The sequence below is a fragment of the Triticum aestivum genome, chromosome 4D, assembly GCF_018294505.1.
Source record: "Triticum aestivum cultivar Chinese Spring chromosome 4D, IWGSC CS RefSeq v2.1, whole genome shotgun sequence".
NCBI classification, from domain to species: domain Eukaryota; kingdom Viridiplantae; phylum Streptophyta; class Magnoliopsida; order Poales; family Poaceae; genus Triticum; species Triticum aestivum.
Window position 1 is genome coordinate 505,311,582 of NC_057805.1, and position 25,727 is coordinate 505,337,308.

The 25,727-nt window shown below is 45.7% G+C and overlaps 1 pseudogene; it reads right to left on the reverse strand.

Moving 5' to 3' along the window:
• LOC123100651 (SKP1-like protein 21) overlaps window positions 1-22,778 on the reverse strand; it is a 36,369-nt pseudogene extending 13,591 nt beyond the window's left edge.
• Window positions 22,779-25,727: the final 2,949 nt, after the last annotated feature.

The window sequence follows — 25,727 nt, forward strand, 5'->3', positions numbered from 1 at the left end:
CACTCGGCTGGATGGGAGTTCGAGGGACGTCATCGAGCTGAACGTCTGTAGAACTTGGAGGTGCCGTACGTTCGGTACTTGATCGACCGGATCGTGAAGACGTACGACTACATCAACCGCATTGTGATAACGCTTCCGCTGTCGCTCTACGAGGGTACGTGGACAACACTCTCCCCTCTCGTTGCTATGCATCACCATGATCTTGCGTGTGCGTAGGAATTTTTTTGAAATTACTACGTTACCCAACACGGCCCCTATAGCAAGCTGGTCATTCTCAGCTTTGTCCCATAGCGGCTGGGCTTTGAGGTAGCCACCTGACCCTGTGTGTCGTGGTTTTGTCACGGCAGATGTCCTAGAGAAAGGACTTAGTCGTGGAGCCATCACTACGGGTTAACTTAAAGGGGTTAAAGCGGACAAGGGACGCAAGACAGTTTTATACTAGTTCGGCCCCTTACGATGAAGGTAAAAGCCTACGTCTAGTTGTGATGGAATTGCTGGGGTTTCGATGACCAGGGAGCGAATACGCTTTGCCGAAGTCTCGAGTTGTTCTCCTTGAACCGCCGCCGGGTCGTCCCCTTATATACATGGGTTGACGCCCGTCGGTTTACAGAATCCCGAGGCCGGCTCATAATCGTGTCCGGCTCAGTCTCTGCTACTTCTATCTTACAATACAAGTTTACATATCAATGCCGGTTTATGTCTACAGGCCTTAAACCGGCTTTGGGCCGTGGGCCTTCATAAAGCGTCACCGTCTGTCTTCATGGACTTCAGATACATATGAACTACTTATGGGGTCAACCCGGCCTCTCCTGGCCGGTTTACGCCCAGTGGTAATATCCCCAACATTAGGCCCCAGATTGATTTGAACTGGTTCATGTCAATCCTCTATACTTAAGAAAATTTCTTCTTCAACATCTTCACATGATCTTGTGAACCACCGTGACATCATCTTCTAGGACCATGGTAAACCGCCGTGACGTCACCTGTTATTTAAAACTGTGTATAATCCACCTTCATTAATGAGGCTCCGACAATCGAGGCCACAGCTCCGCCTCATATCCAAAATTTAGACTCCTCGATTTTCGTGCCTGACGCTTATTTTTCTGCCCTTATAAATAGGGCCAGGGGGTCTTTCCATTTTCCCCCTCGTGCCTCTTCGCGTCGTCGTCTTCCTCGCACCGACCGACCCTCCAGCTCTGCCGCCGCCGTGGTCCTTCGCCTCCGCTTCAACAAAGGCCGCTGCATCAACCTGATTGTATCAGAGAAAAGCGGTGATCCTCCGCTGCTTCCTCCTGCACCAGTAAGTCCCTCTTCTTCTCGCCCTAGATCCGCCATTAGGGTTTGGTGTTCTTCATAGCTTGAAGCTGTTCTTCCTTCGGTAACACCAATGGCCGGTTAGATCTGACTATTTTCAGCGCCTTTTGTAGTTTAGACTCATTTCTTCTTGTTAAGGCACCTTCTTGATATCCAACTCATCTGAACTCACTGCACTTTTTGAGCGCTTGATATTAGACCAGAGTACATTTTGATTATCCAACGCACGGCAGATCTAAAATTCTCATGCCAAACTGTGAAACTTGTTTTTCCCTTCACCTATACATCTTTATACTTATACCTTTAATGCCAAATTAGGCGGTTTAACTTCACAGATAAAATGATAATCTAGTAGATACCATTAGTCCCCTGTTGAACCGCCAATGCATTCATCATTATACTGTTTCCATTGTCAGACTCCGGTTTACGAATAACCAAATCTGGTTTATCAATATGCTTGTATCCTTATACTGTTGTATAGTTGTCCACTGTAAATCTTAAACCAGCAATAATCATGTTTCAGATTTCCATTGCCATGGCCAAGCAAGTCTATGAATGCAATTGGGCTCCCTCTCGAGTAACCGAAGAGCAGTTAAACAATCTTGTTAAAACAGGCACTTTAGCCAAAAAGATGTCATCCACTGGAGGGTCCCTGGCCCGGAAAGTCCTACACCCAAGGACGGAGAGGTAGTCGTGTTTGTTGATCATCTCGGACGAGGTTTTAGCCCTCCCGGTTCAAAAAAATTTCGAGATGTACTAGCCAATTTTCAGCTGCGCCCTCAAGACATCGGTCCCAATTCCGTGACCAACATCTGCCACTTCCAAGTCTTCTGTGAGGTTTAGCTGCAAGAGGAACCTACAGTCGAACTGTTTAGGGATTTCTTTCACTTAAACCGTCGCACAGAGTTCTCGGATGGACCCAATACGGAACTGGGCGGAATGGCGGTTCAGAAAAGGAAGGAAGTCACCTTCCCTCATCCCAAACTCCACAGTCACCCCAAAGAGTGGAACCAGACTTGGTTTTACTTCATGGATACATCTCCACCTGATGAAAACCCCCTGCCGGGTTACCGCCCTGAACGTCTTAGCAACACACATCCTTTTCCTCAGAGGTTGACGGCAAAAGAAAGGGCCAACTATGCTCCCCAATTATCAAAGCTTAGAGCCTTCATGGCGAACGGTTTGACAGGAGTTGATCTTGCTCGTTGCTGGATAAGCTGGAGTATTCTGCCCTTAAGCCGGCGCTCCGGTTGATGTGTGAGTATAGGGAGTTTGAAGGATGCTCGGCGACACATTGACATTCAGCTTACAGATGCAGAAGTCACTGAGCCTGTAAAGAAAATGCTGAATGAACGGAGCTGTCTGTGCCCAAACCGGACTACTCCCTTTCGCACTTTCAACAAACCGCCAGCTGTTAAGAATCATATAATCTTTTTAGCTGAAGTTGCTTTTGTCCAAATATTCTCTGAAAGTGTGATTTTTTTCTGACAGGGTGATGATCCATTCTGGAACAAGAAACCACCACAAGACAAACCGGTCAAGCCGCAAGATAAACCGGTCAAGCCAGTTCGTCCAAAGACCAAGGTTATCAAAAAACCTGCCAAGAAAAGGACCACTACATCCTCCGAGCTACCAGCTGATGATGATGTGGTAATCCGGAATCAGAGGTAGAACTTGACTCTCTTGGTTCATTTTTCGTACATCTCATTGACAATGATTATTATCAGGACGACGCTGAAGGCAGTCATGCTGATGACGTAGAGGTAACCATTCTTTCCTCCGATTCAGATCCTCTGCCAACATCAAAATCCGTCAAGCAAACCGGAAAGTAAAATTTTTCTCACCCCCTTGCTTACTTGGACCCAAACTTTCTTTTGAAGACGCAGCAGCACGAGGCTCGCCGCACAACCCGGCACAGCGGCCAGGTAGTTACCTCCGCCGGTTTACCGAACAGTCCGGTTCGGAAACGCCGATCAGAGGTCTCTTATCCCATTGATACTTCATGCCCCAAAGCAGGTTGTTTCCGCCAGCCTCTTAAACCCGTCTGATTCAAATTATCAGGGTACTTCTCACTCATTCTTCTAGCGAGTCGTCGGCCACAAAACTTCCACCCCTCAAACGGTTCTTGGGTGAGCTATACACTTGTTGTTATCCTTGATGTTGCTATTTTGATATACTGTACTGATCCTCATGTTTATTTTTCCTCAGAGCCAAGCCCAGACCCAGCAAGAAAGCTCGGTTGAATAAACCGCTGATGAAGACTGGCTGTTGAACCGGAGAAAACTCCAGATCCTGAAGAGACCAACATGATGCCATATCTGAATGACCCACAGCCTCAAGACATGACTTCATTGCTGAGCAGGAAGAAAGTTGACACCACAAGCCATGCTGCCAGCCAACCAGCCCTGTCCGAACTGACAATAACCGGCAAGTCCAGTTAAAAATACTGACAAACCGCCAACCCCAGTAACGGCTGCTGATGACAAAGATGATGACATTATGATTACTGGCACTGGCCATACCGCTCCGGGCAATCCTGTCGCTTTGTCAAAGCATACTGCCAAAGATGAGCTCTCTGCAATTGGCAAGGCAAATGGAATGCCGATTTGTCAAATTATGCCCATCTGAATGCTCAAGACCTTCACTCTGGCTTCCTGAACCGTCTGTACACCAGCCGTGACTATGAAGCCGGTTTGTAAATATGATGAAGGAGCGATATGAGGTAACTTCATAAGTGTTTCTCTCTTATATTTAATTGCAGCTTATCAACTCCAGTAGCCCCAAGTGACGGTTTAAGATACCAATTTAAACCGGGACTTAGTAACAATTTCATGTTTGCAACCATGCATCTTAACTTCACTGATGTAGCCCCCAAGGGCCGGTTTAACTTTATAAAGATGAACCGGGACTTTGTAGAAGAATTCCCATATCAGCATTTTATGAGCAAATACACATTAGCCCCCAAGTGCCAAGCTTAATACTTGTATTGTGCTTGGGACTTGTAAAAATTTCTGATTAAGAGCAAATATGCATTAGCCCCCAAGTACTAAGGGCATAACTTGTTATGTGCTTGGTACTTCAAATATGTACTGTCAAACTCATTATATATCTGTCTCTTTATAGGCTGAACTGAGCAAGAAGGAAAGCCAAACCGCTGATCTGCAAGAGAACCTCAAGTCCCAACAAGCTGAAACCTCCAAAGCGAAGGAAGAATTGACCTGCGCTCTAGGCGCTTATGGAGAAACTGAAAAGAGGGCTTCAACAAAGAGCGGGCGGTTTGGGAGACTGAAAAATCCGCTTTGATAAAAAGGCTGAAAAAGCAGAAGCCGCTCTTAAACCGGTGGTTGATGAACTGACCGGCGTAAAGCGGCAGATTCATGCCCATGACTGCTGCTGTGTTCGGTAAAACATCTTTTCCTAATACTTTCAACATATCTCTCCCATGTGTTGTCGGTTTACTGATGTGTACAATGGTGCAGGAACTCGCATTAGCCATCTGGGCTCTGATGTACAGAAGAAATTGAAAGCGGCCTATACTCTGATAGAGCACTGTATACCGGTGCGCAGCGGATCATCTGCACCGCTTCACACAATAAACCTCCTCCAACATTGATCAAGGACACCTTAGAAAGGCTATCCATGCTGCCTGCCCGGGTTGAAGAACTAAAGAAAGCTGCGGCAAGGGCCGGAGCTCTGACCGCTCTAACCCGGGCAAAGGCGTGGGTGCCTGATCTTGATCCGGTGGACGTGGCTAAAGGCTTCCCAAGCTTAAAGAAGACGAATCAGAATTTGGCCAGGAGGATCTCCGCGCCATAAACCGGGAAGTACATCCACTGGCTTGTCAATTGGCTGAAGAAGCTGATCTCTCATACTATCAGGCAAGTTATGATGATAAGAACAAACGGGTTGCTGCACCAATTCCGGAAGCGCAAAATCTGATCCCTCCAATCCGTAAGCACACATATGCCCCTGATTTGAACGTCAACCCTTATAAGCGACAAAGCTGTGTTCCAAGATTAAACTGGGATCGACTGGACAACTATTGACTTTCAGCCGCTGGGTAGAAACGAAGAGGATGAACCGGTGCAAGATGATCCGCAGCCGTCAGGGTAAGCTGGTGATCAATCATAATCCGGAGGCCGGTTTAGCCTTCTACATGCTGCAACACGTATTTGAGAAAACCATTATCCTTTTGGGCACTGAAACGCCTTGTAATAGGCTAGTTAAAACACTTGGTCTGTTATGCCTCCGTGCATATTTATCTGCGACTGATGCTTGCTTAATCCGACATGCTTAAGATATGATGTTCATAATCCATGGCCATTTATTCAAGTGTTCCTGCAGATAAGAAGCTTAAGCAGCCCTGGTGGTTTACCACCGGGCGGTCATGATACCCAAATACATATATATGACAAGGTTTATAACCAAGGTTGTGAAGATAACCAAATATGGAAATATATGATACCTATGACCTTTAGGCATAATGTTGGCTGACCAACTTTGTAGTGAGGGTCATAACTCATAACCCTAATCTGGAGTATAAGTAACTCCTGTTATACGATATTGGTTGGCAATAAAACTGTTCCGGGTTATGATAAGCACCGGTTTATTCTATACTGGTGACTTTGAGTCAAAACCAGACCGGGCTGATAGTCTCTGGATTATAACTTGATCATGTACTGACAACTTGTAGTTGACAGCCTAACCGGGTTGATAAACACCGGTTTGAAAACATCACAAATATTATCAAAAGAAAGAAAACTTAGCAAAGGCAAATAAAACCGTTGTAGTCGAGGCTTTTTCACGGGCTGCCAGGCCCCAAATTCGAGGCTTTTCATGGGCTGTCAGGCCACTGAGTTAAACCATTTTTGCAAAGCCTTTTAAGATGGTCCTCAATCCTTAACCAATCATCGTTTTAACTTGACAAGTTCAGGGTCTTCATTTAGAGTAACTTGTCAAAGTTCGAAGGGTCATACCAGGTTTACCTGGGCGGAGTGACTTACTTAAATAGGCAGGTTAACCTGGGGTTTTAGGTGTATACACCAGGCTTCCAAGCATGGTTGATAGCCTATTACAAGTGTAGATTCTTAGTTCATTTCAACAGCAAAGAATCCCAGCAACATTGTGAGTTGTGCTCAGTGGGTGCCTATGTTTGAGATGTTGTTTTACACACTCTCTTTGGCCCCGGATGATGTGGCTTTGAGCCGATCAAGAGTGTGACTGTGTTCGGATACGACCAAGCCCCCAAGTGATGCTGTGGCATTGCGCCGATCAAGAGGTGTAGCTATGGTTCGGATACGACCAAGCCCCCAAGTGATGCTGTGGCAGCCGATCAAGAGGTGTAGCTATGGTTCGGATACGACCAAGCCCCCAAGTGATGCTGGCATTGCGCCGATCAAGAGGTGTAGCTATGGTTCGGATACGACCAAGCCCCCAAGTGATTGTGTGGCAAGAGGTGTAGCTATGGTTCGGATACGACCAAGCCCCCAAGTGATGTTGTGGCATTGCGCGATCAAGAGGTGTAGCTATGGTTCGGATACGACCAAGCCCCCAAGTGATGTAACATAAGCTTTGAGAAGCTGAATCAAGGGTAAACCGGACGCCGCTTTATAAACGGAAGCTCCATGTAACCACACATGATGTAAGAAAATCAGCAGATACCCGCTTTAGCTGAGGTTCCGGTTTATTATATTGATCATAATATGTACATAAGCAGAGCTATGGCTCAAGTATAGTAAGCCGAAGATGCAGCAATATTCCACGGCCGGTTGGTCTCCTCCTCCGATTTACGTGAGTCTTTGCACTCTCGAACATCGATTAGGTAGTATGACCCGTGTGCAGATTCTTGCTGACCACAGGGTCCTTCCAAGGGGGACAGCTTATGCATATCCGTCTGATCCTGATGAGCCGAAGCACCAATCGCCTTCTTGAAAGGTTCTGGTTCTAACCTGGCGGCTATGATACGACGCAGATCTTGCTGATAAATCGCCGAACGGGCTGCCGACATGTCACGTTCCTCATCTAACAGGTCAAGAGCTTCCTGCCGTGCCTTCTCGTGTCAGCTTCAACATATGCCGCTAACACGAGGCGAGTCATGACGGATGTCACTAGGAAGAACTGCTTCCGGGTCCATAAACCATAAAGAATGGTGTGTATCCTGTCGTATCTGTTGGGTGTGGTATTGATGCTCCACAATATAGAAGGTAACTCCTCAACCCAACAACCCAGCGGTCCGTTGCAAAGGAACCAATAAGCCGGGGTTTGATGCTCTCAAGATCTCTTGATTGGCCCTCTCCGCTTGACCATTAGACTGTGGTGAGCCACTGATGACACGTCAAGCCGGATGTGCTCACGTTGACAGAACTCCTTCATGCACCTTTTGACAGATGGTATCATTGTCTGTTATAATGTTTGTGTGGAAAGCCGACCGAAGATCACCTTTTTGATGAATTGAACTGCCGTGCTGCGTCACACTTACTAACTGGCTCTACCTCCATCCCACTTCGTTAACTTATCAACCGCCCCAAAAGGTGGGGTCTTCTTGTCCTTGGACCTCTTGAAAGCCAACCATATCCAGCCCCCAAGTTGCAAACGGCCAGGTGGTGGAATCATCCTCAATTTCTTGAGCCAGGTACATGAGCGCGCCTTGAGAACTTTCCTGACGCCATCACATCTTTCTGACCAAGTCCTCCGGCATCAGCATGGATGTTCAATCCAATAGAGAACCGTGAGTGAAACGCCTTGGTGCACCCAAAGATTTTGATACCGGCGTTGCGTGACCACAATCTCGTGGGAATCTCACGCAAAATTTCACTGGCCTTCCTTGAGGAGACACAACAGCGTGATGAAACGCCCCTGTCACACTGCAATGATGTAACTCTTCCATTTGATTATAGTCATGGACTTGGGACCGCCGGATATCTGCCTGGCCAAAGATTCATCCTCTTGGTAACTCGCCCCGGTTCATATACGCCCAGATATGGAACCGTCCAATCCGGGGATAACATGAAGAGCCGCCACCAACTGAGCCTCCGGATCAGGACAACCCAATCCTCTTCACCAGGGAGCTGACGGATGGATTATGCAAAACATCCAGGAAGACATTAAGCGTCGCCGCTTCATTCTTCCGCCGGGTCCACATGATCCACCTGATAACCTTTTAAAGTGACCTGCAACAATATCCACCTCACAACGTATGCTGCCATTAGTGGGTCCTTGGAATCCCAAGTGTCGGACACTGTTGAGCCACCAGATCCGAGGTCACCGAAGCACTTAACTCGCTTAGGTTCATCTCCTTAGCCATACGAAGACCCATGGAGTAAAGCCTCATATTTCAGCTGCATTGTTAGGCAAGGGAACATTAAATGGAGAACATACAAAACTTATCACCTCGTGGGGAAGTTAATACGACTCCAGCCCCCGAGCCCTCAATTGCCTGACCCATTCAAATGAATAGTCCAATAAGTATGATCCGGCTTCTCTCTGGCGCTTGTAATTCTGTCCAATCATTGATGAAAATCCACAAGTGCCTGAGATTTAATCGCCGTTCGGAGTATTTCAATCCGTGAGGCCCAAGCTCTATAGCCCACTTAGCAATCCGACGAGTTGCTTCCCTGTTCTGGATTAATATCTCCCAACGGAGCAGAGCTGGCCACCGTGATGAGATGACCTTGAAATACTGCTTAAGCTTCCGGCTTGCCATTAAAAACCCCATACACCAATTTTGCCAATGCGGGTACCTCTGCTTGGACTCAATAAGTACCTCACTGATAGAGTAGACCGGCCGTTGAACCGGATACTCCTTTCCGGCCTCCTTGCGCTCCACCACAATAGCCACCACTAACAGCCCGGCGTTAGCTGCCCACATATAGCAGCAATGGCTCTTTGTCAACCGGAGCAGCGAGAACCGGCGATTAGCCAGCTGCTGCTTTAAGTCCTCAAATGCTTCATGTAGCGGCGTCCACTCCAAACGAAGTTATCCATTTTCTTCAGCATTTGATATTAAAGGGATGGCCTTCTCACCAAGGCAACTGATAAACCGGCTCAACGCGGCAATCCGGCCTGCCAGGCGTTGAACCATCATTGATACACTTCGGTTTGGCCAAGGAGGTGATGGCTTTGATCTTTTCCGGATTAGCTTCAATGCCCCTGTTAGACACCAAAAAGCCCAAGAGCTTGCCTGCCAGGTACACCAAAGACGCACTTGGCCGGAATTAAGCATCCATTTATAAACCCATAGGTTATCAAAGGTTTCCTTCAAGTCATCAATTCAATGTCTCCTTCTTCCTTGGTTTTACCACAATATCATCCACATAGGCGTGAACATTGCGGCCCGATCTGGTTTAGGAAGACAATTCTGCACACACCGTTGATAAGTCACCTGGGCACTCTTGAGCCCAAAGGGCATGGGACACATAGCAGAAGGCTCCAAAGGGAGTTATGAAGGGCTGTCTTCTCCTGGTCCTTAACTACCATTCTGATCTGATGATAACCAGAATATGCATCCAAAAAGCTCAAACGCTCGCAACCCGCCGTATCATCAATAATTTGATCAATACGAGGGAGGGCAAAAGGATCTGCTGGACAAGCTTCTTAAGGTCTGTGTAGTCACACACATTACACCAAGTGCCGTTCTTTTTAAGGACCAGCACCGGATTAGCCAACCACGTCAGGATGGAATACTTCAACGATAAATCCAGCCGCCAAGAGCCTGGCTACTTCTTCTCCAATAGCTTTGCGTCCTTCTCATTGAACCGGCGGAGAAACTGCTTGACCGGTTTATACTTGGGATCAACATTGAGAGTGTGCTCAGCGATTTCTCTCGGTACACCTGGCATGTCAGAAGGCTTCCATGCAAAAGATGTCCCGATTCTCACGGTATGAACTCGATGAGTGCGCTTTCCTATTTCGGATCCAAGTTAGCGCTGATGCTAAAACTGCTTGGACGAATCGCCAGGCACGAAGTCAACAAGCTTAGTCTCATCAGCCGATTTAAACTTCAGGGCCGGATCATGCTCTATAGTTGGTTTCTTCAACGAAGTCATATCTGCCGGATCAACATTGTCCTTGTAAAACTTCAACTCTTCTGTCGCACAAACCGACTCAGCATAAGCCGCATCACCTTCTTCACACTCCACAGCAATCTTGCGGCTCCCATGCACGGTTATAGTTCCCTTGTGACCCGGCATCTTGAGCTGCAGATAGACATAACAAGGTCGTGCCATAACTTAGCATAAGCTGGCCGTCCAAATAGGGCATGATACGGGCTTCTGATTTTCACCACTTCAAAGGTCAAGGTTTCTGATCTCGAGTCATGCTCATCTCCAAAAGCCACCTCCAGAGCTATCTTACCAACAGGATATGCCGACTTACCAGGCACCACACCCTGGAACACCATATTGGACGGTTTAAGATTTTTATCTGTTAACCCCATGCGACGGAAAGTTTCATAATAAAGGATATTAATACTACTCCCTCCATCCATGAGTACCTTAGTGAACTTATAACCTCCCACCTGAGGTGCCACCACCAGAGCCAGATGACCCGAATTGTCAACCCGGGGTGGATGATCTTCTCTACTCCACACAATCGGCTGCTCGGACCAGCGCAAATAACGGGGCACCGCCGGTTCAACGGCATTCACCGCCCTTTTATGAAGCTTCTGATCGCGCTTGTCCAAGCTAGTGGTGAAGACATGATACTGTCCGCTATTCAACTGCTTCGGGTTCCTTTGGTAACCCGACTGTTGCTGCTGCTGATTGCCCTGATGATTATAGCCACCTTGGTTACCCTGATTACTTTGATTGTTATGTCCACCCTGATTGTCGTGGAAGCCTGAACCAGAATTTCCTCCACCATAACCCGGCCCATGAGACCCGGGGCCCGAACCGCCTCCTGGTCCATGATCATACCGGAAAGAATCGGAATTTTTGAACTCTTGCATGATGTAACAATCTTTCCAGAGGTGCATGGACGGGATCTCCTTTGTCCCATGCTTCGGACAGGGCTGGTTCAACAGATAAGACAAACGGTCCAGATTAGGACTTGGCCCTCCACCGCGCTGGGGCGGTTTACCCTTACGCCGCTGGCCCTTGTCATGTGTATTAGTATTAGCCACAAAGTCTAAACTGTGGTCCGCCTTACGCTTGCCGCCGTTTCCATGACCCGCCGGGTTGTGGTGCTGCCCCTTGGCATTGCCGCTCTTTTTTCCCTTCCCTGTCTTATCATTGTCAGACTCGGGATCCTTGGTACTACCAGAGTCGCCATACTTGGTTCCCATGTCATTACAATGAAGTTTGAGCCGTCCCAACTTCAACTTCAGGGGTTCAAACTGGCAATTTCCCTCCAATGTTAAAACTGCGGTGTCAGCGTTGATGCGGTCCGATGAATGCAAAATCTCCGAAACCCGGCGCACCCAATGGGTTGTTGACTCTCCTTCCTCCTGGACACAAGCAGCTAAGTCCACAATTGACATGGGCTGCTTGCATGTATCCTTGAAATTCTGAATAAATCAGGCTCTCAACTCGGCCCATGACCTGATAGAATTAGTCGGTAAGCTCTTTAGCCAAGTGCGGGCCGTCCCTTCTAGCATCATGGAGAAGTATTTTGCACACGCCGCATAATCCACATCCAGCATCTCCATGGCCATCTCATAGCTTTCGACCCATGTTTCAGGGGATAAATCGGCGGTGTAATTTGGCACCTTGTGCGGGCCCTTGAAATCCTTGGGCAGGCGCACATTGCGCAACGCCGGGACGAGACACGGCACTCCCAAAGAACTAGAGGTAACCCCTGGTTCCACCGATGTGGTTGGACGAACCGGAGTAAGCTGATGGGCTTCATGCTGCGCCGCTAACTCGGCCTCTCTGCATGCTCGAGCCCGGTCCACCACCTCCTGAGCATCACCAGCACCACTCGTCGGGTTATTGCCACGGGGCGGATCACGGGATGGTGAAACTTCTTCTTTGCAACATTTATCTTATTTGTCTCTGACATCTTCTTACTCTTGTCTGATGTCTTGTAGGCCACAAATGCGTGCCAGTGATCTCTTATCTTCTCAAATCGGCCGGTGAATTATGGAGTCTTCCCTTTGTCGACAAACGTTGATTTCAACTCATTCTTCCACCTCCTGAATAGATCTGCCATCTTCTTAAGAGCACACGCCTGGACCAATGGCTCTATAACTAGCTTATCCGGATCCTCCTCTGGCGGTAGGGTGAAATTTGCCTTCAGCGAGGTTCCAAGATCTTCTTTCTGTCTACCTTGGACATAAGGAACTTGAGGGTCTTCATTCTTAGGCTTATTCCATAGCTGGATGCTGATCGGGATCATTTCCCTAACAATAGCCCCGCACTGAACAGAAAATGCTTCCTTGGTCCGCCTGGGTTCAATCGGTTGGCCATCGTCCGAGGTTGCTGTGATGGTGAACCTTTCATCCTGGTGCAACCTTTTCTTTGGGCCTCGTCTCGTTACCGAAGTTTGGCTCGATCCAGAGGGCTATAAAAGAAGAAAGAAGAGTTAATATATGTACATACCAAAACAATTAATGCATCAATTAGCTAGTCAACACAGGCTTAATTAATATATATACCTCACCGGACTTTGCAACAGCTCCCTCCTCCGTTCGTTCACCGGAGCCGTCATCACGGTCTCCTTCTTCCACCGGCATTCGGTCACCGGAGCCATCATGATCATGTCCTTCCTCCTCCATTGTTCGATCACCGGAGCCTTCACCCTCTCCTTCCAGACCATCGGTGTCGTTGAGATACGACAAGACATCACCTCCGCCGAGGATTATGTCCCCCAACAACTGTTCTGTTTCCAAGTCTCTTTGCTCCATAGTTTCTGCAAATATTACAACATGGCAATTAATATACAAACATGAGAGATGGATATATTAGTGGAAAACATAGACCTAGCTAGCTAATCACAACAAGGAATATTAATTAGTGGCCTCGACGCTTCTATGGTTTGGGGTGTCCTCGACAACGCTTCTAGGGTTTGGGGTGGCCTCGGCAACGCTTCTATAGGGTTTGGCCCGGACCGCCTCTCTCATGAATGTCCAACACTTCCATAAAGCCTTTCGAATATCGCTATTTGGAAGGCCTTTGCTGAACTTCGTACCAAAAAGCGAATTATCCTATCAGGACTCCTTTCCAAAATAACTTTGGAGAGGTTCATATCATCATGCGCCTGTTACTTCCGGCTAATTATGAAACCATGGATTTCTTCAATATTTTGACACAAGAGAACGTGCACATATAGAAGCGTAGATGAGATCGGGAAAAATATGGATCAACTTAATTATGCACATCAATAATGGGGGCATTCTTGATAAATCTCTTATAAATCTCGAGAGAGTTTGTCGGGTAGGGGCGAGAGGGGGTAGGAGATCGACAACATTTTTTCTAGGGTTTGGGTGTCCTCGAGAGTTGGTCGAGCGAGAGGGGGTTGATCGACGTCCCCCACTCGACCCCTCAGCGATCCTCGACACTCGACCCCTCGATGACCCTCGACCCCTCGGCGACCCTCGACCCTCTACCATAGTTCCCGACCCTCGACCGCTCGGCGATCGTCGACACCCTCGTTCCCGATAAAAAATAAGAAGAGGAAGAAGAAGAAGAAAAAAAGAGGAGAAGAAGAAAAAATAGAAGAACAAAAAAAGAAGAGAAGAAGAAGGAATAGGGGAAGAAGAAGAAACAATAGAAGAAGAAAAAAAAGAGGAGAAGAAGAAGGAATATAGGAGAAGAAGAAAAAATAGAATAAAAATAAAGAGGAGAAGAAGAAGGAATAGAGGAGAAGAAGAGAAAATAGAATAATTTTTATTCTATTTTTTCTTCCTCTCCTCTATTCCTTCTTCTTCTCCTCTTTTTTGTCTTATTCTATTTTTTCTTCTTCTTCCCTTATTCCTTCTTCTTATCCTCTTTTTTTCTTCTTCTTCTCTTCTTATTTTTTTCTCCTCTTCTTCCTCTCCTCTTCTTCTCCTTCTTCTTCTCCTTCTTCATCTTCTTATTTTCCTTTTTCCTCTCCTTCTTTTTCTTCTTCTTCCTTCTTCCTTCTTCCTCTAACCTAAAATCTACTAACCCAAAATGCACTAACATTAGAACTAACCTAAAATGCACTAAATCAACTAACCTAAAATCGATATCTACTAACAACCTAAATAAAAAAATTAATACATATGTAAAAAACATATATGAACAAAAAAATCATCATTCATCTCATTATGTACATCCATGCATACATATGAACAAAAAAACATCATCATATACACATACATATCATGTATGAACAAAAATATCATCATATATGTGAAAACAAATAGGGAGCAGAGGACAGGGAGGAAGGGCGCGTCGGCCTGACCGAGGGTGGCGGCGGCGGTGCAGAGGGCGGCGACGGCGGCGTGATCGGGGCGGGGGCGACGGCGGCGTGGTCGGGGCTGGGCGAGGCAGAGGCACGGCGAGGGCGGCGTGGTCGGGGCAGGAGCGAGGGCGGTGTGGTCGGGGCACGGCGAGGTCGAACAGCCTGATGGCGTCGATGGGACAAAGGGCGGCAAGGGCGTCAATGGGGTAGAGGGCGGCAATGGCGTCGACACGGCGAGCTCGGGCAGCCTGGCGACGTCGTTGGGGGCAACTGCAGAGATGAAATCTGAAAAACGCTAAGTGTTGGCTTATATAGCAAACCCTTTGGTCCCGGTTTGTGCCACCAACTGGGACCAAAGGTGGGCATTGGTCCCGGTTGGTGCCACCAACCAGGACAAAAGGGTGGCACATCGGTGGTGTGGTGGGAGTTTAGTCCCACCTTGCTAGCTGGGACAGCTCAGCACCTATTTATAAGCTGCGTTGCGGCTGAGGTGTTGAGCTCCTCTCTAATTTGCAGGTAGTACTTGCCTACCCTTGTCACTGCCATGTTGGGCCTATTGGGCATGCGGGCTTGCATCCTGGGCCATGTACAGATGGGTTTCTAGTCGTATGCAGGCCGTGTGGCCCAGTAGGCGGCATTTTTTTAATTTTTTCCAGTATTTTTGTTTTTTTGCATTATTTATATTATTTTGTTTTTTGCTTTATTTTTTTAATTCTTTTTGCTTTTGGGTCTGAAAAATTATAAACTTTTTGTTATTGCCATTAGTTTTCAAATTTGAATAGTTTAAATTTGAATTCTTTGAAATTTGTATGAATCACTAGTTTGTGAATAACTTCACTATAAAAATATATTTTTGAGTGATTCTTTTTCCTGCTATTTAATATTACTGTGTTTTATCATTATATAAAAACAGATTTTGTTATTTTAGTTTCTATCAAAGAAATTCTTAATTGATTCTTTTTGCTATTGAAGAGTATTATAGTTTTGTTTTAGTTGATCATAACAGAATATTTTAATTGATTATTTTTAGTTCATTCTTTTTGCTATTAGAGTTCCATGTAAGTTTTCTAGTTCATTATTTTTGCTATTAGAGTTTCATATAAGTTTTCTAGTTCATTCTTCTTCATGTACAAAATGGACAATCTCTTTCGAAGTATCAGGGTTTCGGACGAAAACTCATCTGTTACAAAGGGATTTCATTTTTTTGAACTTATTTGAACTCCAGACTTTGTGTGTGTTCAAAATGCACCATTCAAGGCCACATCATCAATTTTGAACCCTTTCTGACTTTATTTGGTATTTTTCATGCATTTACTGATTTTTTAAAAGCTAAATGACCCTGAAATTGAAAAGCACTACAAATGAACTCTGAAAAGGTTGAAAGTTGGCATGGTATCATCATTTCACACACATAGCATGTGCTAAAAAGTTGAGAGGGTTACGGCAAAAGCTGGATGCACTTCGTGTACAAAATGGACAATCTCTTTCGAAATATCAGGGTTTCGGACGAAAACTCATCTGTTACAAAGGGATTTCATTTTTTGAACTTATTTGAACTCCAAACTTTTTGTGTGTTCAAAATGCACCATTCAAATCCACATCATCAATTTTGAACCATTTCTGACTTCATTTGGTATTTTTCATGCATTTACTAATTTTTTAAGCTAAATGACCCTGAAATTGAAAAGCACTACAAATGAACTCTGAAAAGGTTGAAAGTTGGCATGGTATCATCATTTCACCCACATAGCATGTGCTAAAAAGTTGAGAGGGTTACGGCAAAAGCTGGATGCACTTCGTGTACAAAATGGACAATCTCTTTCGAAGTATCAGGGTTTCGGACGAAAACTCATCTGTTACAAAGGGATTTCATTTTTTTGAACTTATTTGAACTCCAGACTTTTTGTGTGTTCAAAATGCAGCATTCAAAGCCACATCATCAATTTTGAACCCTTTCTGACTTCATTTGGTATTTTTCATGCATTTACTGATTTTTTAAGCTAAATGACCCTGAAATTGAAAAGCACTACAAATGAACTCTGAAAAGGTTGAAAGTTGGCATGGTATCGTCATTTCACCCACATAGCATGTGCTAAAAAGTTGAGAGGGTTACGGCAAAAGCTGGATGCACTTCGTGTACAAAATGGACAATCTCTTTCGAAGTATCAGGGTTTCAGACGAAAACTCATCTGTTACAAAGGGATTTCATTTTTTTGGACTTATTTGAACTCCAGACTTTTTGTGTGTTCAAAATGCACCATTCAAAGCCACATCATCAATTTTCAACCCTTTCTGACTTCATTTGTTATTTTTCATGCATTTACTGATTTTTTTGAGCTATATGACCCTGAAATTGAAAAGCACTACAAATGAACTCTGAAAAGGTTGAAAGTTGGCATGGTATCATCATTTCACCCACATAGCATGTGCTAAAAAGTTGAGAGGGTTACGGCAAAAACTAGATGCACTTCGTGTACAAAACGGACAATCTCTTTCGAAGTATCAGGGTTTCATACGGAAACTCATCTGTTACAAAAGGCATTTAATTTCTTCACATGCTGCAGTGATATTCTAGATCAAAGGCATCATCATAATAGTTGTGGAGAGAAAGTCTTCACTTTTTCTTCGCTTGTGTCCTTTGCTTATTGCGCCGTAACCATGGATAATCTTCATCGTTTAACAGGGTGCTTGGGTCAGCCTTGACTTTGAAGGGAGGAATTTCATGAAACTTTTCATAATCTTCAGACATGTCTGTCTTGCCCTCCAATCCCACGATGTCTCTTTTTCCTGAAAGAACTATGTGGCGCTTTGGCTCATCGTATGATGTATTCGCTTCCTTATCTTTTCTTTTTCTCGGTTTGGTAGACATGTCCTTCACATAGAAAACCTGCGCCACATCATTGGCTAGGACGAATGGTTCGTCTGTGTACCCAAGATTGTTCAGATCCACTGTTGTCATTCCGTACTGTGGGTCTACCTGTACCCCGCCTCCTGACAGATTGACCCATTTGCACTGAAACAAAGGGACCTTAAAATCATGTCCGTAGTCAAGTTCCCATATGTCCACTATGTAACCATAATATGTGTCCTTTCCCCTCTTGGTTGCTGCATCAAAGCGGACACCGCTGTTTTGGTTGGTGCTCTTTTGATCTTGGGCGATCGTGTAAAATGTATTCCCATTTATCTCGTATCCTTTGTAAGTCAATACAGTCGAAGATGGTCCCCTGGCCAACGAGTACAGCTCATCAGAAACAGTGTTGTCACCCCTGAGACGTGTTTGCAACCAACTGTCGAAAGTCCTGATGTGTTCACATGTAATCCAGTCGTCACACTCCTCCGGGTGTTTGGAGCGTAGAATGTTCTTGTGTTCATCGACATACCGGGTCACCAAGGTAGAGTTCTGTAGAACTGTGCAGTGTGCTTGAGACCAAGAATGTCCGTCCCTACATATTATTGAGTCCCCCCTAGCATGCCTTTTCCCGTCAGTCTCCCCTCATACCGCAATTGAGGGAGACCAATCTTCTTAAGATCAGGAATGAAGTCAACACAAAACGCAATGGCATCCTCTGTTTGATGGCCCATGGAGATGCTTCCTTCTGGCCTAGCGCGGTTATGGACATATTTCTTTAGGACTCCCATGAACCTCTCAAAGGGGAACATATTGTGTAGAAATACAGGGCCCAGAACGACAATCTCGTCGACTAGATGAACTAGGACGTGCGTCATGATATTGAAGAAGGATGGTGGGAACACCAGCCCGAAACTGACAAGACATTGCGCCACATCACTCCTTAACCTTGGTAGGATTTCTGGATCGATCTCCTTCTGAGAGATTGCATTAAGGAATGAACATAGCTTCATAATGGCTAATCGAATGTTTTCTGATAGAAGCCCCCTCAATGCAACCGAAAGCAGTTGCGTAATAATCACGTGGCAGTCATGAGACTTTAAGTTCTGGAAATTTTTCTCTGGCATATTTATTATTCCCTTTATATTCGACGAGAAGTCAGACGGGACCTTCATACTGAGTAGGCATTCAAAGAAAATTTCCTTCTCTCCTTTGCTAAGAGCATAGCTAGCAGGACCTTCATACTGCTTTGGAGGCATGCCGTCTTTTTCGTGCACACGTTGCTGGTCCTCCTGTGCCTCCAGTGTATCTTTTGTCTTCCCATACACGCCCAAGAAGCCTAGCAGGTTCACACAAAGATTCTTCGTAACGTGCATCACGTCGATTGAAGAGCAGACCTCTAGGTTTTTCCAGTAGGGTAGGTCCCAAAATATAGATTTCTTCTTCCACATGGGTGCGCGTCCCTCAGCATCATTCGGAACAGATAGTCCGTCGGGACCCTTTCCAAAGATTACTTGTAAATCATTGACCATAGCAAGTATGTGATCACCGGTACGGATGGCGGGCTTCTTCCGGTGATCTGCCTCGCCTTTGAAATGCTTGCCTTTCTTTCGACATTGATGGTTGGTCGGAAGAAATCGACGATGCCCCGGGTACGCATTCTTCCTGCATTTATCCAGGTATATACTTTTTGTGTCATCTAAACAATGCGTGCATGCGTGGTATCCCTTGTTTGTCTGTCCTGAAAGGTTATTGAGAGCAGGCCAATCATTGATGGTTACAAACAGCAATGCATGCAGGTCAAATTCCTGCTGTTTGTGCTCATCCCACACATGTACACCGTTTCCATTCCACAGCTGTAAAAGTTCTTCAACTAATGGCCTTTGGTACACATCAATGTCGTTGCCGGGTTGCTTAGGGCCTTGGATGAGAACTGGCACCATAATGAACTTCCGCTTCATGTACAACCAATGAGGAAGGTTATAGATACATAGAGTCACGGGCCAGGTGCTGTGATTGCTGCTCTGATCCCCAAAAGGATTAATGCCATCCGCACCTAAACCAAACCATACGTTCCTTGCGTCACCTGCAAAGTCCTCCCAGTACTTTCTCTCAATTTTTCTCCACTGCGACCCGTCAGTGGGTGCTCTCAACTTCCCGTCTTTCTTACGGTCCTCACTGTGCCATTGCATCAACTTGGCATGCTCTTTGTTTCTGAATAGACATTTCAACCGTGGTATTATAGGAGCATACCACATCACCTTGGCAGGAACCCTCTTCCTGGGGCGCTCGCCGTCAACATCACCAGGGTCATCTCGTCTGATCTTATACCGCAATGCACCGCATACCGGGCATGTGCTCAAATCCTCGTACGCACCGCGGTAGAGGATGCAGTCATTAGGGCATGCATGTATCTTCTGCACCTCCAATCCTAGAGGGCATACAACCTTCTTTGATGCGTACGTACTGTCAGGCAATTCGTTATCCATTGGAAGCTTCTTCTTCTTCTGTATTTTCAGTAGCTTCTCAAATCCTTCGTCAGGTACACCATTCTCTGCCTTCCACTGCAGCAATTCCGGTACGGTACCGAGCTTTGTGTTGCCATCTTCGCAATTGGGGTACAACCTTTTTTGTGATCCTCTAACATGCGATCGAACTTCAGCTTCTCCTTTTGACTTTCACATTGTCTCTTTGCATCAACAATGACCCGGCGAAGATCATCATCGGGCACATCGTCTGGTTCCTCTTGATCTTCAGCTTCCCCCGTTGCAGCATCACCGTATTCAGGGGGCACATAGTTGTCATCATCCTCTTCTTCTTCGCTGTCTTCCATCATAACCCCTCTTTCTCCGTGCTTGGTCCAAACATTATAGTGTGGCATGAAACTCTTATAAAGCAAGTGGGTGTGAAGGGTTTTCGAGTCAGAGTAAGACCTCGTATTCCCACAGCTAGGGCATGAACAACACATAAAACCATTCTGCTTGTTTGCCTCAGCCACTGCGAGAAAATTATGCACGCCCTCAATGTACTCGGAGGTGCGTCTGTTACCGTACATCCATTGCCAGTTCATCTGCGTGCATTATATATAATTAAGTGTGTCAAAAACCATTACAGAACATCATGAATAGATAAGTGACCAAATTAATAGAAGTTCATCATCACATTAAAACAAAAGTACATACATAGTTCTCATTGAACAACATATAGCTCTCCAAAGCATCTAATTAAACCATGCATTGAAACTATGTAAAACATTTCAATGCAACAACAAATGCGATCATAATCGCAACTAAGGTAACAATTGATCCAACGGCATAATGATACCAAGCCTCGGTATGAATGGCATATTTTCTAATCTTTCTAATCTTCAAGCGCATTGCATCCATCTTGATTTTGTGATCATCGACGACATCCGCAACATGCAACTCCAATATTACTTCTCCTCCTCAATTTTTTTCAATTTTTCCTTCAAGTAATTGTTTTCTTCTTCAACTAAATTTAACCTCTCGATAATAGGGTCGGTTGGAATTTCCGGTTCACATACCTCCTAGATAAAAAATCTATGTCACGTTGGTCGGCATAATTGTCATAAACACTAAATGAACCAAATAGTTATAAAAGATAATATATACCACATCCGAATCATAGACAGGACGAGGGCCGACGGAGGCGGATACCAAAACCATCGCACTATATAATAACAAACAATAATAAAAATAAGAAAATTACACAAGTATCTATCAAAATCATACAAGTAAGAACTTTTTTCTTTTCGAAAGAAGATAAGATCACGAGGCTCACCACGGTGGTGTCGGCGACGAGATCGGCGCGTGCGATTGACGGCGGTGAGGACGGGGACGGGACAGGACGGACTGCCAAACCTAGACAAATCTTGAGGAAAATGGAGCTTGGACAAGGAGCTTCGAGAGGAGAAACCTTAAGTGTGGCTCGGGCATTTCATCGAACACCTCATGTGCATAGGAGGTGAGCTAGAGCACCACAAAGCTCTCCCACGATCGGCCAGAAAAACAGAGCACTCTCCACTGGTCTGCTCACGGGCGAGGGGGTATATATAGGCATCTCATTGGTCCCGGTTCTTGGCTGAAACCGGGACTAAAGGTCCCCCTTTGGTCCCGGTTCGCCGGGACCAATGGTTGTGGGCCAGGAGCGAGGCCCATTGGCCCCGGTTCGTGTCTGGAACCGGGACCAAAGGGTCCAGACGAACCGGGAACAATGCCCCACAAGGCCCGGCCGGCCCCCTGGCCTCGCGAACCGGGACCTATGCCCCCATGGGTCCCGGTTCGTGACTGAACCGGGACTAATGGGCTGGCCCGGCCTGGACCAAAGCCCTGTTTTCTACTAGTGAAAGAGATAAACATCATTGCACAATACATAACATATCAAAGCATGCAAAATAGGTGAAATCAATTAAAATTACCTTTAGTTTCTGGCGCTCCTGTAGTTCTTTCCGTTTCTTTGCATACAATCAATTCAATAAGCGAATCCTGGGATCATTGTTTATATTTTTCAGTGGCTCCAAATTTTCTTCCTGCATGTATTGTAAGCTGACAGTAAGTGTTGTTTCAAATTAATAAAGCAAACTCCTGCTGATCCTCAAAAATAAAAGTTTACATGCCTCCGTCAAGTCATCTGGTAAATGAAAAATATCGCCGATTTCCTCAGGTGTCTTCCCTTCAATGATTCGAGCAAGTGCTCGACTAGTAAGATCAACCAATGGCTTTAATTGAAGGCTGTCAGCTGCAGATGTCAGCTCACAAAGTTTTTCGGTGTCTATCCTAACAAACTTCTCATCAAATGACTTCCGCTCTTGCGCAATAAACGAAAAGCCTAATAAGATAACTGGAACAGAGGTAAGCTTGTCGACTATGATAAAATGTACAAGCCTAACAGAACAAAACATCCAAGTCGGTGAACCTTTTTCCCAAGAAAAAAAGTTGAAACATTCAGACAATCATCCTTATGGTGAGAAAGTCAAAAACAGTATATAGCAATCTAAACTTACACGATGTCCATGGGTCAAAGATGCAAAAAAGGGAAAGCAGTAAAATAAGGTAAAATGGAGAGGCCAGGAAGTTGCAACATACGGTACCTTGTTGGAGCGCCCTGGGACTTGATGAAACCGACAATAGTCAAGCATCAAACTCAAACTTGATGGATTAACTCTTTCTGGGAGAGCAATAGCATGATTTTTGGATGATCATGTGCCATTTTTGACAATTTCTCGACATATCATATGCGTTTGTTGAGATCCGATGAATTGTGGATTTATGATCAAATTATCAATGAATATTATTTGAGTCTTCTCTGAACTCTTTTATGCATGATTAAGATAGCTTTGTATTTCTCTCCGATCTATCGATTTGGTTTGGCCAACTAGATTGGTTTTTCTTTCAATGGGAGAGATGCTTTGTGATGGATTCAATCTTGTGGTGTCCTCACCCAGTGACAGTAGGGGTAGCGAGGCTCGTATTGTATTGTTGCCATTAAGGATAAAAAGATGGGTTTTTTACCATATTGATTGGATCTATCCCTTTACATCATGTCATCTTGCTTAAGGCGTTACTCTGTTCTTATGAACTTCATACTCTAGATGCAGGCAGGAGTCGGTCGATGTGTGGAGTAATAGTAGTAGATGCAGGTAGGAGTCGGTCTACTTGTCATGGACGTGATGCCTATATTCAAGATCATTGCCTTGGATGTCGTCATAACTTTGCGCTTTTCTATCAATTGCTCAACAATAATTTGTTTACCCACCGTATGCTTTCTTCGAGAGAGAAGCCTCTAGTGAAACATATGGCCCCCGGGTCTATTTTCCATCATATAGTTTCAGATCTATAAAACCAAAAACCCAAAAATATATTGCTACAATTTATTTATATTTACTTTATTTTGCCTTTTATTTATCTTTTATATCTATCGCTATTATATCTCACTCTTGCAAGTGGCCATGAAGGGATTGACAAACCCTTTTTCACATTGTGTGCAAGTGTTTGTTAGTTTGTGCAGGTGCGTACATTGGAGACTTACTTGTGCCTCCTACTGGATTGATACCTTGGTTCTTAACTGAGGGAAATACTTAGCTCTACTTTGCTGCATCACCCTTTCCTCTTCAAGGGAAAAATCAACGCAAGCTCAAGAAGTAGCATTGTTGTCTCCGCCGGAGGGTCGTGGAAGATGACCGTCTCCAGTGCCTCCACCGCCAGCTCCCGTCGCGGTAGGCACGATGACTACGCCTACTGCGCCGGTCGTGCCTACTGCGACGTTCGCGGCGGGGTTGCCACCTGCGCCGCCCGCAGACATGTGTGGAGAAGGCTTGGACGTGGAAGGCTTCCGTCATGGGGCCTTTCTTCTTGGGTGCCATGGATGAAGAAGATGATGATGAAGCTCGACGAAATTGACGCGCCGTCTAATCCCCAGGTTCACGCTAGTGAACTTCCCTTACCTGGCGCGCCAAAGATGTCGATGTGGAACGACGATCTATGGGTTAGTCTAGCCCCTTAGTGGTTCGGCGAGGGGATTGCACAAGACGCAAAGAGCAGGATGACAGAGAGGGCAAGGATTTTACCCAGGTTCAGGCCACCTTTGAGGTGTAAAACCCTACTCCTGCTTTTGGTGTATTGATGATGTGTGGAGCATGAGTACACGGAGCGCTCTCCCCCCGACAAGGCACTACGAGAAGGCAGCTACATGAGCAGGCGTGCGTCTACTTTGCATGGGTTCAAACCCCTATAAAGGTTGCCCTGGTCCTCCTTTTATAGCTCAAGGGGTTACAAAAGTGGCAAAAGGGGAAATACATCATGATTAGACAGCAAATAGTGCTATCATACCTAACTTTGCTAGTTAGGACAAAGTGCATTTAATGCATCGTTAGGTGTCGCGAGGAGGAGAAGCCCCGGGAAGGGTGTTGCGCCGCTTACTTAGCCAACTCCTATTATGTTGACATGCTACTTGGACGGGTGTCGATAAAGATAATTTTCCCTCCGGCTTGCTGACACGTACTGGCGAGCTCTACCTAACTGCCTGCGGGCTCGACACCTCGCCGATCCACGACCAGCTGGCTGGTGAGGTGGAGCGCTGGTAACTGGCGGGGATTTGCCGGCTACGTAGCTCGCCGGGCCTTTGTCTTGCCGGCTCGCTCTTCTCGGCAAGGGTTGCTGTGATCTGATGCTTGTCTTGTTCTATTCCTTGGTCCCCTTGATGCGCTCCTTGATCTTCTAAGGAGCCGTTTCTTTGACTTGAAGATCTTCCTCGGGACTTGACATTTGGCGGGGGAGCTGCTACTTATCTATGCATAAGTCAGGGTATGAAACACCCATGTTTAATACCCCGACAGCCTGGCGAGCGATGACATTCAGTCGATTCTGTGATTGTTGGTTGTGAGCTCTTGATTTGTTCATTGTGAGGGGGTTGCACCTAGGTGGGCTATGTGCGACTGCGCATGATTCGATTTTTTATCCATCTCAATGTTTTTATCTTTCCTTTCTTTGAAAAGCACCCGGATCTATTTAGAAATCTATTCACGCTCCTAGTTGGACGTCCTCTACCTATCCGGGAGGTTCATCTTATCAAGTTTCGTGCTGCATTTTTTAACAAAGCCCTTCGATTTTATATGATTATCATTTTCTGCCCCTCACATTTTGCACAACACACCTGAAACTTCAATAAATATTTTGTGTAAGTTTGTTTCTTTGACACTCAGCTCTCAATATTTTGTGTTAGGAAATCCATACATACCAATGGCAGACAAATAATTGTGCTCGCCACTGGTGAAGAAATACAAGTGGCGGACATCGATTCCTACCCGCCACTGATATAGGCCGAAATACAATGGCGGGGTCTAGAATATGCCCGCCACTAATGTGACCCCACATATAAGCATTTTTCCGGTAGTAGTTGACATGATGGTAAGTGTACCATGGCCACTAATAACTAAGTTACACATGCTAGCTACAGTTATCACTAGGATGCGAACCACCCTCCCACCGACGGTGGCCCTGGCAGCTCAGGGTACCACATCATGTCATCCACTTCTCTCCCCCCCCCCCCCCCCCCCCCACCATAGTCTCCCCAAGTGGGTCCAGGGCAGCAATGTATTATTCTCCTCATTGGCAAGCCACCCACTGACCAGAAAAAATCGATGCACAATGTTGGCCATCAAGTAGTGCGACACATCCACATCTCC